Source organism: Pseudophryne corroboree, chromosome 3 (genome assembly GCF_028390025.1).
Source record: "Pseudophryne corroboree isolate aPseCor3 chromosome 3, aPseCor3.hap2, whole genome shotgun sequence".
Taxonomy (NCBI): domain Eukaryota; kingdom Metazoa; phylum Chordata; class Amphibia; order Anura; family Myobatrachidae; genus Pseudophryne; species Pseudophryne corroboree.
Genome location: NC_086446.1, coordinates 314,885,741 through 314,901,191, shown reverse-complemented (window position 1 = coordinate 314,901,191; position 15,451 = coordinate 314,885,741). Strand labels below are relative to the sequence as shown.

At 47.8% G+C, this 15,451-nt stretch overlaps 1 long non-coding RNA gene across 1 annotated transcript; it reads left to right on the top strand.

The window, feature by feature from the left end:
* The first annotated feature begins 421 nt into the window (after window positions 1–421).
* Window positions 422–12,264, top strand: LOC135057738 (uncharacterized). The gene is made up of 2 exons (XR_010244334.1): window positions 422–503; window positions 12,039–12,264. It is a non-coding gene; the product is annotated as an uncharacterized LOC135057738 (long non-coding RNA).
* The last annotated feature ends 3,187 nt before the right edge of the window (window positions 12,265–15,451 follow it).

Genomic DNA, 15,451 nt, shown 5'->3' with positions numbered 1-15,451 from the left:
TTTAGGAAACTATATCATTCTTTAGAACGATATATTTTCTTGCTTATTACACCAACTGTATCCCAATCACTATTCACTCAATCTTATATGTCAGCCAAGCAGGCAGACAGAGCATACACTAGATTAGGGGTGGGCAAAATACGGCCCGCGGGCCGGATGCGGCCCGCAAACCAATCCTGCCCGGCCCACTGCCTCCCACCAGCGAGCAATGACAAGCGGCCCGACCAGCTGAGCTGCTTGTCATTGCTCTGCAGTACCTCCAAGCTGCCGGCGCCTGTCTCCCCTGCTGCTGCTGCTGCTGCACGGCGCCTGCGTTGTAGTCTCCTCCTCCCGCCTCCAGAGTCCCCAGTGACAACGGCTGTGTTCAGCCGAAAAGGGGGCGGAGCTACGTGCCGACGAGGGGGCGGGGCTACACGGACCTCAAGGGGCGGAGCTACACGGGACAAGAGCCAGGCTGCTGCAGATCAATCCTTCCTGCACTGCCAGCCAGATCAGTGGAAAAAGTGAGTGAAAGAAAGAAAAGTGTGTGTGTTAGTGTGTGTATATTTGTGTGTGCGGGCAGTGGCGTCTGACTGTTTTTAGGTTGGGGGGGGTAGAGATCTTTAGCTCTCGCTTTATCAACCCCTCCTGTGTTCTGTCACTGTGTCACCCCCACCGTGTTCTGTCACCATGTCACCCCCCCATGTTCTGTCACCGTGTCACACCCCCGTGTTCTGTCACCATGTCACCCCCCATGTTCTGTCACCGTGTCACACCCCAGTGTTCTGTCACCGTGTCACCCCATGTTTTGTCACGGTGTCCCCCCCCCATGTTCTGTCACCGTGTCACACCCCAGTGTTCTGTCACTGTGTCACCCCATGTTTTGTCACCGTGTCACCCCATGTTTTGTTACTGTGTCACCCCCACCGTGTTCTGTCACCATGTCACCCCCCCATGTTCTGTCACCGTGTCACACCCCAGTGTTCTGTCACTGTCACCCCATGTTCTGTCACCGTGTCACCCCCCCATGTTCTGTCACCGTGTCACACCCCAGTGTTCTGTCACCGTGTCACCCCATGTTTTGTCACCGTGTCAAACCCACCGTGTTCTGTCACCATGTCACCCCCCCATGTTCTGTCACCGTGTCACCCCCCCGTGTTCTGTCACCGTTTCACACCCCCGTATTCTGTCACCGTGTCACCCCCCCATGTTCTGTCACAATGTCACCCCCCCTTGTTCTGTCACCGTGTCACACCCCAGTGTTCTGTCACTGTGTCACCCCATGTTTTGTCACCGTGTCACCCCCCCATGTTCTGTCACCGTGTCACACCCCAGTGTTCTGTCACTGTGTCACCCCATGTTTTGTCACCGTGTCACTCCCCCGTGTTCTGTCACTGTGTCACACCCCCGTGTTCTGTCACTGTCACCCCCCGTGTTCTGTCACTGTCACCCCCTGTGTTCTGTCACTGTGTCACCCCATGTTCTGTCACCGTGTCAACCCCCGTGTTCTGTCACTGTGTCACCCCCACCGTGTTCTGTCACTGTCACCCTAGTGTTCTGTCACCGTGTCACTCCCCCGTGTTCTATCACTGTCACATCCCCGTGTTCTATTACTGTGTCACACCTTTCCCCAGGGGCCATAATACACTGGATAATTTGCTTGCTGTGCAATGATTATCCCAAATAAAATGTTAATGTGTAAAAGGGGGCTCTACCTGCTGTAATGTGTGAAAGGGGGCTCTACCTTCCGTACTGTGTAAAAAGTGGGCTCTACCGTCCATACTGTGTATAAGGGAGCTCTAACTGCCATAATGTGTGTAAAAGGGGCTCTACCTGGTGTAATGTGTTTAAGTGGCGCTACTGTGTGGCGCAATTTGAGTAATGGAGAATTTTGAGCAGCCTAATATGAATCTGTATTATTTTTTGGCCATGCCCCTTCCACATGAAGCCACGTCCCTATATTTTTGGCACGTGGGTGGGGGGGGGGGGGGGAGCTGCTATTTTATGTGTGGCCCTCGGATACTGACAAGAAAGTGTCAAGTGGCCCCTCAGCTGAAATAATTGCCCACCCCTGCACTAGATCATCTGCAATCACAGGCTAAGTGGCAAAGTAATTTTCATATATGCAAATTATTTTGCATCTTATTCATTATGTCTATAAAAAGGACATGTCCTCAAACAAAACAGGCCCTACAGGTGCGTCGGCCCACCGGGAATCTTCCCTGTAAGCCCTATGGCCAATCCGCCTCTGACCATGACTTGTTCTGCGCATGTGCAGAATGGGTCCTGCGATATCCATTTTGTAGGTGCCAGGTCCGTTTTCTAGGAGTGGCGGGCCCATGGTCTGCGTCGCAGACTTCCTGGACACAGGAGTCCGGATCTGATGATTAGTCTGAGTAAGCATCGGCTTGGGTCTTGATGGTGATCCGATGCTGCGTCTTCGTACACAGCACTTGTATTACAGATGCATGAAGTAGGCGCCTCTTTCCCAGTGGTGCAAGTAGAAAAAATGTCTTATATGTACTGTGTGCGCCCAATAAATGGGTGTGGCCAAATGCCACATGGGGCGTGGTCAATGAAAATGTGGGCGTGATACACATATGGGGGGGCAGATAAACATAAGACCCTAATAGTGCCAGATACATGTTGCCCCACAGTGCCAGATATACATTGTCCCACAGTGCCAGATATACATTACGCCACAGTGCCAGATATACATTGCCCCACAGTGCCAGATATATAATGCCCCACTGTGCCAGATACACAAATGCCCCACAGCGCCAGATATACATTACCTCATAGTGCCAGATACACATTGCCCCACTGTGCCAGATATACATTGCCCCACAGTGCCAGATACACATTGCCCCACAGTGCCAGATACACATTGCCCCAGAGTGCCAGATATACAAATGCCCCCAGATTGCCAGATATACATTGCCTTACACTGCCAAATACACATTGCCCCACAGTGCCAGATACACATTGCCCCACAATGCCAGATACAGAAATGCCCCCAGAGTGCCAGATATACATTGCCCTACAGTGGCAGATATACATTGCCCCACAGTGCCAGATACACATTGCCCCACAGTGCCAGATACACAAATGTCCCCAGAGTGCCAGATATACATTGCCTCACAGTGCCAGATACACATTGCCCCACAGTGCCAGATACACATTGCCCCACAGTGCCAGATACACAAATGCCCCCAGAGTGCCTGATATACATTGCCTCACAGTGCCAGATACACATTGCCCCACAGTGCCAGATACACAAATGCCCCCAGAGTGCCAGATATACATTGCCTCACAGTGCCAGATATACATTGCCTCACAGTGCCAGATACACAAATGCCCCCAGTGTGTCAGATATACATTGCCCCCCAGTGCCAGATACAGAAATGCCCCCACCATGCCAGATATGCCCCCAGTGCCAGATATATATATGTCCCCAGAGCTAAATATGCCCCAGTGCCAGATACAGAAATGCCCCCAGTGCCAGATACACATGTCCCCACAGTGCCAGATATGCCCCCAGTGCAAGATACAGAAATTCCCCCAGTGCCAGTTACACATGTCCCCACAGTGCCAGATATGCCCCCAGTGCCTGATATGCCACCAGTGCCAGATACAGAAATGCCCCCAGTGCCAGATACACATGTCCCCCCAGTGCCAGATATGCCCCCAGTGCCAGATACAGACATGCCCCCACAGTGCCAGATATGCCCCCAGTGCCAGATACAGAAATGCCCCCACAGTGCCAGATATGCCCCCAGCGCCAGATACAGAGATGCCCCCAGTGCCAGATATGCCCCCAGTGCCAGATACAGTAATGCCCCCAGTGCCAGATACACATGTCCCCGCAGTGCCAGATATGCCCCCAGTGTCAGGTACACATGTCCTCACAGTGCCCCCCCACCCCCTTCCTATGCTGCTTACCGCGCTGCTGCTGTCCTGTGTGTGAGGGGAGGAGAGCGCAGCATGCGCCTCTCCTGCCCCTCAGTCTCCGGCGGCAGTGCGGGTGTTTACCTTCAATTAAAGCTCGCGGCCCGGCAGCCAAGGCTGATTGGCTCACGGGCCGGCGCCGAATTGAAGGTAGACACTGAGGGGCAGGAGAGGCGCACGCTGCGCTCTCCTCCCCTCACAGCAGCAGCGTGGTGAGCAGCAGCGGAGGGAGGGAGCGGCAGCCCAGTGGCGGTGGTTACCCACAGCTAAATTACAAAGGGGACACCGTACCCGCCCCTTGCATCGCTGCTCTCTCCTACAGATGCATCCTGCTGCATTTTATTTGTACAGCAGTGACGTGCGGTGAGGTGAGACAGAACCTTTCCTGTCATACTAACGTATAAGCCAGAGTTATGACTATATAAAGTATATGAAAAATACAAAGAATATATTAGAATTATCTTCTTTGTATACTCGGGTTCAGGATTATTTGCCGGCCGTCAATATACCGATAGCAACATCCTGGCCGCCAGTATGCCGACAGCGGGGCGAGCGAAAGAGTCCCCTCGCGGGCTTGCTGTGCTCGCCACGATGTGTGCTCGGCGGCTTGATGAGCTCGCCGCAGGTTCTATTCCCACTCTATGGGTGTTGTGGACACCCATGAGTGGGATTAGCCCTGTTGCGCCGGTATTCCGGCTGCCGTCATTGTCAGCTGGTGGGATTCCGGCATCGGTATCCTGAATGCCGGGATCCCGACAGCCAGCAAATTAAACATATACCTATTCTTCTAATCATTTCTAGAGTCAAAACTCTGGAGTAAAAAGTCTATGACAGGTGAGGCAGAAAGTCTAGTTACTGCTCTGGCGAGCGTGGACCACCACCCGAGGGGGAATACTGGGCTGCTGCCGGCCGTCTGCTTTTACACATCTGTCGGGGATCCGGCGTCGAGATCCTGAACCGCGGGATCCCGACAGGCGGTATATTGACCGCACCCCCCAATCCCCCCCCCCCCCACACACACACACACACACACACACATGAACCCTTTGACTTATATATTGTGTGTAAATCAGGCTCTGGTTCTAGCCAGTGCCTCCGGAGCCATTTACCTCACCGCACATCCCTGTTGTACTGTATTGTACAGCCGCAACCCAGCAGCTGTGCAGCACATAGCAAATCAGAATCAGGCCCATGGTGTGATGCTCCAGCAGGAGCTCACAGCTAATTGAATCTTTCCCTAAATATTTTATCAAAATTACAATCTCTGTTTGAACAGAAGTGAGAACATCTTTTGAGCCCGGATGGGGTGGTGGTGCCACAGGGTAAGATTGTCATCTGTCCAAAGTAACCCATCCCCAGTAATCATTTAGTGGTCTATTTACTAAGCCTTGGATGGAGATAAAGTGGACGGAGATAAAGTACCAGCCAATCAGAATCCAACTGCCATGTCATAGGCTGGGTTTGAAAAATGACTGTTAGGAGCTGATTGCCTGGTACTTTATCTCTGTCCACTTTATCTCCATCTAAGGCTTAGTAAATAGACCCCATAACCTTTTATCTATCTCTTATATACAGTGCTCTTTGCCTGGATAAATATAGGGAAATATATGATTTGAAATGCATTATACATAGAAAAATATGGGTCGTACAGAAAGGGATGGGCATATAATGAAGCAAAGTACAGTATCAAGCAGCAGCTTATGTTAGGCAGACAGAGGCGGAACTACCGGCAGTGCAAGCAGTGCGTTGCACTGGGGCCCGCCTCTGTCCAGGGGCCCAAGCATGTAATGAGTCAAACTGACTCATTACATGCCGCTGTGCTCTGCGGGCAACCGCTGCCCGCAGCGCACAGCCACCCGGAGAGGAGAGGAGCAGCGGCACGGACGGGGGAAGGAGGAGGAGGGAGGTGAAGGAGGGAGCCACAGCAGCGCTTTGTTACTGGTGGAGGCGCTGCTGCCCCTCTGCTTCACTATAGGCTGTCTTCCGAGAACAGCCTATAGTGAAAGAGAGGGGCAGCAGCAGCAGAGCCTCCACCAGTAACACAGCGCTGCTGCGGCTCCCTCCTTCACCTCCGTCCTCCTCCTTCTCTCCAGCACGGGAATCGTCTGACGCTGCACCGAGGAGCCTGAGCCAGCAGAGAGGGTAAGTATAATTCTTCTTTCTTTCTTTCTTTCTTTCTTTCTTTCTTTCTTTCTTTCTCGTCTCTTTCTTTCTTTCTTTGTTGGGACTGCCTGCCGCTATGTGTAAAAATGGGGGACTGCCTGCCGCTATGTGTAAAAATGGGGGACTGCCTGCCACTATGTGTAAAAAGGGGGAATCTGCCTGCCGCAATGTGTAAAAAGGGGTAATCTGCCTGCCGCAATGTGTAAAACTGGGGAATCTGCCTGCCGCAATGTGTATAAATGGGGAATCTGCCTGCCGTAATGTGTAAAAAGGGGGGACTGCCTGACGTAATGTGTAAAAAGGGGGAATCTGCCTGCCGCAATGTGTAAAAAGGGGGGACTGCCTGCCGCTATGTGTAAAAAGGGTAATCTGCCTGCCGCTATGTGTAAAAAGGGGGAATCTGCCTGCCGCTATGTGTAAAAAGGGGGAATCTGCCTGCCGTAATGTGTAAAAAGGGGGACGCTGTCTGCCGTAATGTGTAAAAAGGGGATGCTGTCTGCCGTTATGTGTAAAAACTGTACGCTGTCTGCCGTTATGTGTAAAAAGTGTACGCTGTCTGCCGTAATGTGTAAAAAGGGGACGCTGTCTGCCGCTATGTTTAACAAGGGCACGCTGTCTGCCGTTATGTGTAAAAAGTGTACGCTGTCTGCCGTAATGTGTAAAAAGGTGACGCTGTCTGCTGCTATGTTTAACAAGGGCACGCTGTCTGCCGTTATGTGTAAAAAGTGTACGCTGTCTGCCGCTATGTGTAACAAGGGCACGCTGTCTGCCGTTATGTGTAAAAAGTGCACGCTGTCTGCCGTTATGTGTAAAAAGAGGAATCTGTCCGCTGTAAGGTGTAAAAGGGTCTCTACCTGGTGTAGTGGTGCTACTGTGCGGCGTAATTTGAAGAATGGAGACTACTGTGCACGTTTTATGAATTGGTATTATTTTGTGGCTACACCACTTCCCCACGAAGCCAGGCCACTATGTATTTTTGTGCGCGCCTACGGCGCGCACTGCCCCTTTTTGCATGCAGGGGAGGGGCTCCGATGTCGTTTCTTGCACACAGTGCTAAAATGTCTAGTTACGGCACTGTTGCTAGGTATCCATTTCTCTGGCCCTGAGCAGGTCCCCCTCACCAGATCCTCTCCAGGGGTGAGGGGGTGGACTTGGATGGGATGTGTGTGTGTGTGTGTGTGTGTGTGTGTGTGTGTGTGTGTGTGTGTGTGTGTGTGTGTGTGTGTGTGTGTGTGGGGGGGGGGGGGGGGGATGTGGGGGGGGGGGGCAAAGCATTTTGTCGCACCTGGGCCCACCGCTCGCTAGTTCCGCCACTGTAGGCAGGATAATACAGGGAAGTATTTCTAGCATCAAACTCTAATGTTTCATTTGTATAATACTATCACAATAGTTCTTAAGTTAGGTAAATGGAGAAAAGTAAACCATTTCAGTTGATACTGGGGACAAAATTTGGGGCCCTCACCACCATCAGTGCTTTATTGGATCCTTCACAATTAATGGAGTCCCTGTGTACTGACTAAAATTATTTTTTCTCTGGATACATCCTTTATTTGCATACATTTTTTAGGGCCCCATAAATCTACCCCCTAAGGCATCTACTTTATTATAGGGCTAGATACATTATAAAAATGCACTAGAAGATGTAATGAAGGCATTCTAGTTTTCTCCAACACATTATTTGAGTAAAACGGATGCCTCTACAAATGTGTGCAATAGACATCATTATTCTCTACATGGCAGTTAAAGGGTTTTCTCAAGTGAAACAGGCAGAAATATGTGATCATCCAAAAACATCCAGGCTTAGCAGAGAGGTGATCCACCTCTTCTCACCACCTCATTCCAAAGGAAACTTGGTCACCATGGAAACTCCTGTTTCTGCTTGTTATAGAAATTGACAGCAAATTTTTAGAAAACATGTAATCTGCCTTATTAATATTGGAAAAACCATATGGAATGAAGTTGGGTGCAGTATGATTTAGTAGGAGAGAGGAGAGGTTGTCTTGGGGCAGGATGGGGTTTCTATTACATGTACAGTAATGTTTCTAAGGACGGGAAGCATTAAATCTGGAAATTAATTTTATGAGGCATCCTGTATGCGTGCAACGTAGTCATGTGCAAACATTGAAAAAGGGGTGTGGTCATCAGTGACCGCTCTATAGGTGGGGCTGCAGCGCATTTCAAAATTCAAATAGGCGAGCCACACCAACTGCCAGCTAGTTCCGTTAGTTGATATTTGGCAGTTTTTGTGGTGACAGTTGGTGTGTCAACATGCCGGCCAAGCAGAGTGCTGCGAGGCGTAATTGCTCAGTCAGGCATTCAGCTGGCCAGTCCAGCTCATTAGAATATTTGCCCTCCTGGCATTTGCATGCGATGTAGGTGCAGAACGAGATTTAGACCTCGTGGGGCCCTAGGCAAGGTACCGGTTTAGGCCCCCCCCCAAACACTCCATAGCATAACTGTGTATTTTCATTCCTAATTCATGCGCTTTACATTATTTGTAATTTTTCCTCCTTATAGTAATGCCCCTTACACATTACGCCACACACTGTAATGCCCCTTACATGTTATACACCACACAGTAATGCCCCTTATGCATTACACCACACACTGTAATGACCTCAACACATTACGCACCACACCGCAATGCCCTTACACATTATGCCACACACACCATAATTATTATTATTATTATTATTATTATCCTTTATTTATATGGCGCCACAAGGGTTCCGCAGCTCCCAATTACAGAGTACATAAACAAATAATCAAACAGGAAAACAGCAACTTACAGTTGATGACAGTATAGGACAAGTACAGGGTAAATAAACATAGTTACATCAGCAGATGACACTGGAATAAGTATCAGGTGGCAGAAGACTGCTGGATTTGGTACAGTTGAAGATTATTAAAGTAAGAAAAAGGATAAGCACATGAGGGAAGAGGGCCCTGCTCGTGAGAGCTTACATTCTAAAGGGGAGGGGTAGACAGACAGGGGTGACACAGATGGGGTACATAGAGAGCATGGAACAGAGGGTTAGGATGAGATTTGGCTGGGTTTGGTGAAGAAGTGGGTCTTGAGAGCCCGTTTGAAGTTTTGTAGAGAGGTAGAGAGTCTGAGGGGGAGAGGTAGGGAATTCCAGAGAAGTGGTGCAGCACGTGAAAAATCTTGGAGGTAGGAGTGGGAGGAAGTAATCCGTAGGCAGGAGAGCTGGCGTGCATTAGCAGAGCGAAGAGGATGGGTGGGAGTGTAAAGGGAGATAAGGTCAGAGATGTAGATGGGAGAGGAGTGGGTAAGGGCTTTGTAAGCGAGTGTGAGAAGCTTGAAATGGATTCTGAAAGGGAAGGGGAGCCAGTGAAGGTCTAGTAAGAGAGGAGAGGTGGACGTAGTGCATTTGGTGAGGAAAATGAGCCGGGCAGCAGCATTGAGGATAGATTGGAGTGGAGAGAAGTATTTGTCAGGAATGCCAGTCAGGAGGAGATTACAGTAGTCCAGTCTGGAGATGACCAGTGAGTGGATAAGAGTCTTAGTAGCATCCTGGGTCAGAAAGGGTCTGATCCTGGAAATATTTTTTAGATGAAAAAGGCAGGTTTGTGAGATGTGCTGAATGTGTGGTTTGAAGGAGAGGGAGGAGTCAAGGATTACTCCAAGATAATGCCCCTTACACATTATACCACACACCGTAATGCCCCTTACACATTATGCACACACCATAATGCTCTTACACATTATGCATCACACCATAATGCCACTTACACATTATGCCACACACACAGTAATGCCCCTTCCATATGACAGCCTCATACTTACCAGGTTAGGAGGCTGTTTCGTATCTTGGTGCTCGTGGTTCTATCTGACCCACTACCTTGTAATGTTCATTGTAAGGGGTTTTATGTGCCCATAACCCTTCTCTTCATAGCTGGTGCATTGCTGACCTCACTTTAATCTCCCGGAATCCCTGCCCACTGCAGGCTGGCTGCGTGGATTCTGTGAGAAGTAGTTTTAATGCTGCTCCTTGCTCCCCTGTAAACTCTGCAGTACGCGGCGTGTACTAGAGCAGCAGGGAGCTCCCGGCCGAAAGTTCTGCTTCCTGGCGAAGAGGAGACGGTGGCTGAGTAACGGTGTTCCCCAGTTCCCCCAAGCTCAGCCCTCCTCTCCCTCCAGGCATGACCATGCTGTCCCTGTCACTGTGGCAGCCTGGGAACCCCACGATCTTTACCTGTAGCTAGCCAATACTTTCCTGCAGCTAACAGCCCGGGACCCCCTGAATCAGCAATGCTAATTACATAATCTGAACCGAAGTAACTGCTGGGAGATGCCGAGAATATTTATGGCTGCCCAGGGGCGGATTAGAATGGAAAACCAGTTCAGAAATTTTTGAAGCAGCCCTAAATGGGAAGGGGGGTGGGATCCTGTGGAGGAAGCAGAATCTGATGGCATTTGAATTACTCACAATGACACTATCACTGAATGTTACTCCGGCCCCATATCTCCTCCATGACCCTGCTCCTGCAGTCCCATTCTCTCCTTCATCACCCTTTTTTCAGAGCTGACCATATACTGCCCACTTGCTTTTTTGACATAATAACTTTCTTAAGAGCCGACTCAGATACCCAGTTGCTGGCTACACAGAAGGACCTCCAGTAACAAACACACGGCTGCTGAAATGCAGAGAGTGCACTCTTCATTTTATAGTGGGGGTGAGATCTACTTTGTCCTCCAGTCTGACGCTGTCCGGGACTGTGATGCGGCTTGTGATATGGCCAATAAGTCCCACAGCGCAACTTTCAGCCTTGTCACAGTACCAGGGGAATTTAGCAGGATGGACCTCCAAAGCAATATAGCATGGGGAGAATACTGCTCTCATCCTGCTCCTTCCCTCACAATCTGGACCCTCCTCACCCTCCTTACTTTTATGTTATAGCGCTCAGCAGATGTCAGAGAGAACAGATCTGCAGTGTTGCAGCTGTTCCATGCCTTCTTCTTCTTTTTTTTTTTTTAAATATATTTATTGGGCTTTTCACAATTATTACAACAAAACATAGCAAACAGAAATCACATAACAGCGTCGGCACATCCATAAAACAGTGTACATAAGACATATAAGAGGTAATTAGACAGATCAGAGGTACATGAAAGAATAAAAGAATAATGGTATTCCCCTTTAAGGTTTATATTATTCAATGTTAATTGTCAACAGGATAATTCGACGGATAAACGAGACAATAATGTACCTCCCATGCCAGCATTATGTCTCGACACACCACAACCGACATATGTATTCTGCAAAATATTAAGAATCATGGAGAGGCTCAACAAAATAAAAGAAAAAGTAGGGGGAAGGGTTCGAGGGGGGGGGGGGGGGGGAGTTAGGTGTCATCTCCTAAGTCTATCTAGATCAAACAAGAGGATCATAACAGTCCTGTTTCCACATCAACTCATTTAATGCATTGAATCAGATAGCTATTTATTATTTAAAAAAGGGGGGGGAACAGCACCACTTATGTTAAAACATCCCATGAACGCGTACAGCCGACATTTCTCAAATATCCATGACTACCTGAATATATCTCGAGAGACATAAATTTGGTTTTGTAACTCCACTGGTTTTGATGAGATGTATACTCCCCACTTGTAAAGGAAATTTGAACCCCATCCTGAGGCATCTTGAGTCACCTCAAATCGATTAAAATACATATTTCTCATAAGGAGTTGGTCAACTTCTCTCAGTGATGGGGTATGACTAGAAATCCAAGAATTCATAATCACTTTTTTTGCCACTGTCATAAGGTTCGTCAGAAAGGGAATCAAGCGAGAGTGGGATTTACCCAAAGTCCAAGTGTCAAAATTTGCGAACAGTAAGGGAACGGGATCTAAAGTTACTTGTAATGCTAAAGTGGAATTTATATAATAAACCAATTTGTACCAAAATTTTTTAATTTTTCCGCAGGTCCATAAATTGTGAAATAATATCGCTGAGGATGCATTGCATTTTGGACACCGGCCAGATTCCTCTGCAACTAAATGTTTTCTCTGACCTTGTTCCATATATGCCCTAAAAAGTGTTTTAACATGAACCTCCTGTAAGACAGAAGTCCTCAGTGCCCTAAGGGTCCTGTCATAATATTGAAATAAAGCATTGTCATTCATTAAAGACGGTATATCCCTGAACCAGATCTTTTGCGTGTTGTTAATTAATTTTGGTACTTTAGGTTTCATCAATGTTCCATACAACAACCTCGTTTTATACTTATTTTCGGTATAACGGGAAACAATGTGGTTCAAAGGCTCTAAATGTGTTTCTGACTCAGGGCCCGAGGGTATGGACAAAGCGAAATGTGTGACTTGCATCAGGGAGTACAAACTACTACTGGGAAGATTAAATTCAGATTGTAAAACTCTAAAGGGTTTAATGTTGCCTCCCGAGTCAAATACTTGTGACACGGCCCTAAGACCCTTTGAGATCAGTCTCAGACAAGCCGAGTTCTCCAAACCTGGTGTAAAGGAGGGATTACCCCATATGGGTATCCATTCTTTTCTTGTCGTCTGTCTATTCAGCGTGGTGTTCACTGCGCCCCAAGCTTCATAAATATCTATAAATAACAAATTAGCACCAATATTTTTAGGAAAAAGACGTTTCGGGGTGAGCAATAAAGCTCCTGGAGAGTATGGATGGAAATATCCTCGTTTCAATTCAAAGTCTGTGAATTTACTACCTTCCGTCAACCAATCAAGCGCAAATCTGCATAAAAGCGCTCTAGAATAATGCGTGAGGTCTGGTAAGCCTAAACCCCCACTCGGTTTTGGGTATCTTAACTTCCATGAAGCAATCCTAGGCTTTATTGATTTCCAAATAAATTAAGAACAGATCTTGTCAATGTGTTTAATGTCCTTCTTAGTCAGTTTAAGGGGTAACATTTGCATATGGTACATCAGTTTGGGTAGGAGGATAGACTTTACCACTTCTATCCTGCCCAAAAGTGATAATGGTAAGTCATGCCACTGCTCTAGGGATTTTTCCATCTTTAAAATGATGGAGCTAAAATTCAAACTATAGATCGTAGATAAATTGCTAGAGATAAGGATACCAAGGTATTTTAAGTGAGAAGGCATGATTTTTATGTTCCATTCATTGCGTTCCGTCATTGTTTGATGGTTCTTCCCATTTATAAACAGTAGCTCTTTTTAGCTTACATTTATTTTGTAACCTGATATGTTTCCAAATTGAGAAATTAAATTTAAAATTTGCTCCACGCCTTCATGACATTTTTTAAAATGGGTGGTCACAGTTGCAATCCACAGAGCTGCAGAGACATCTTGCAAGTCTCGTTACAACAGAGTGGGCCTGACAAAACACAGTAGTTTGGCGTGGCCACAAGGAAGCCAATCCCGCCTCATTTTTTCTATACTGGGATTTAGGATTGAGTTGATCAATTAAAATATGACCCAGCAACCGCACGGTAAAAAAATAAAACTAGCAACCCCACGGTAAAAAAAATAAAACTTTCATGCCCCTTCCTCCCTCAGCCACCCAGCTAGCCCAGCCCCACACTAAGAAAAAAAACATGCAATTCACTCACCCACCTCCAGAGTCCACTCCAACTGAAGAACAGCACTAATCTGCAGCACACAGCCTCAGTAATCTGACAGTCCACTCAGCACAGCGTAGTTTGGCAGAGCAGTGACAGTGTCACTCACTGTCACCACATACGGCAGTGATTCGGCAGACAGATCTCCACTTAAGCAGATGGGTGCGGCTGTTGAAGATGCCGGCTGGCGTGGGGCTGCACAGCATGACCTCTTGACATAACGCGCAGCTGCGCAGCCCCATAGCCTGCCCAGTTCTCAGCGCTGCCCGGGTGAAAACACACCTGTGCATGTGCACTGAAATCCCGAGATTGGAAGCTCCAAACATGAGATTCAAATCTGGTGTTTTGGGCCAACATCCTGGGTTTCCATTGATCCCGGGACTGGCCTCCGTAGTGGCCACTGCTGCTCAGGAAAAATGCTATGAAGATTTTAAGATTGGCTGCATAGCGACAGTGTGCCCTAAGTGGTGGAGGGGTCCTCTGCCTTCATAGTTGTTCCTGGAAACCCAAATCATAGTCCCCACATTTCACATTAAGCCAAAAATTTGTCTGCACAATTCACATTATACCAAATACACCACTTTCCTCTGGAAGAGAGAAGGTCCTGAGCTGGCACAACACCCACCCATTCCCATCGCCGGGGTGATAATGCCACACATCTGTCAGCGCAGTATACACAACATTCCTCCTATTAATTCACCACAATAGTCTCAATTTTCCGCAGCGTACACTACTGCTGTCACAATAAGATTAAAGTCTTCGGCAGCCACTCACTGTCCAATAAAAAGACATAAAAGAAGCATGAGCACAAGATACTTAAGTGGCATCTCTCAGCAGATACTTATTCCCCATCCTCTGGTCTCCATGCATTCACTCAGAGCCCCACCTCAGGAACAGCCATACTACTCATGCTCTGGTTGTCTGCAGACTCTGAGGTAAATGTATGAAACAGTGATAAGAGTGGAGAAGTGAGCCAGCAGAGAAGTTGCCCATGGAAAACAATCACCATTAAAGTAACATTTATCATTTACATACTGTACAATTGTACGAAGCAACTGATTGGTTGCCATTAGAGATGAGCGGGTTCGGTTCCTCGAGATCCGAACCCCCCCGAACTTCACCTGTTTTACACGGTTCCGAGGCAGCCTCAGATCTTCCCACCTTTCTCGGTTAACCCGAGCGCGCCCGAACGTCATCATCCCACTGTCGTATTCTCGCGAGATTCGTATTGCATATAAAGAGCCGCGCGTCGCCGCCATTTTCACTCGTGCATTGGAGATGATAGCGAGAGGACGTGGCTGCGTTCTCTCAGTTTCTGTGTTCAGTGTGCTGCAAATATCTGTGCTCAGTGTGCTACAAATATCTGTGCTCAGTGTGCTGCAAATATCTACGTTCTCTGCCTGAAAACGCTCCATATCTGTGCTGCATTGTAGTTGTGCGCAGTATATAGTAGGAGGACAGTGCAGAATTTTGATGACCACCAGTATATATATAGCAGTACGGTACAGTAGTCCATTGCTCTACCTCTGTGTTGTCAAGTATACTATCCATGTCTGTGCTGCATTGTAGTTGTGCGCAGTATATAGTAGGAGGACAGTGCAGAATTTTGCTAACCACCAGTATATATATAGCAGTACGGTACAGTAGTCAATTGCTCTACCTCTGTGTCGTCAAGTATACTATCCATATCTGTGCTGCATTGTAGTTGTGCGCAGTATATAGTAGGAGGACAGTGCAGAATTTTGCTGACCACCAGTATATATATAGCAGTACG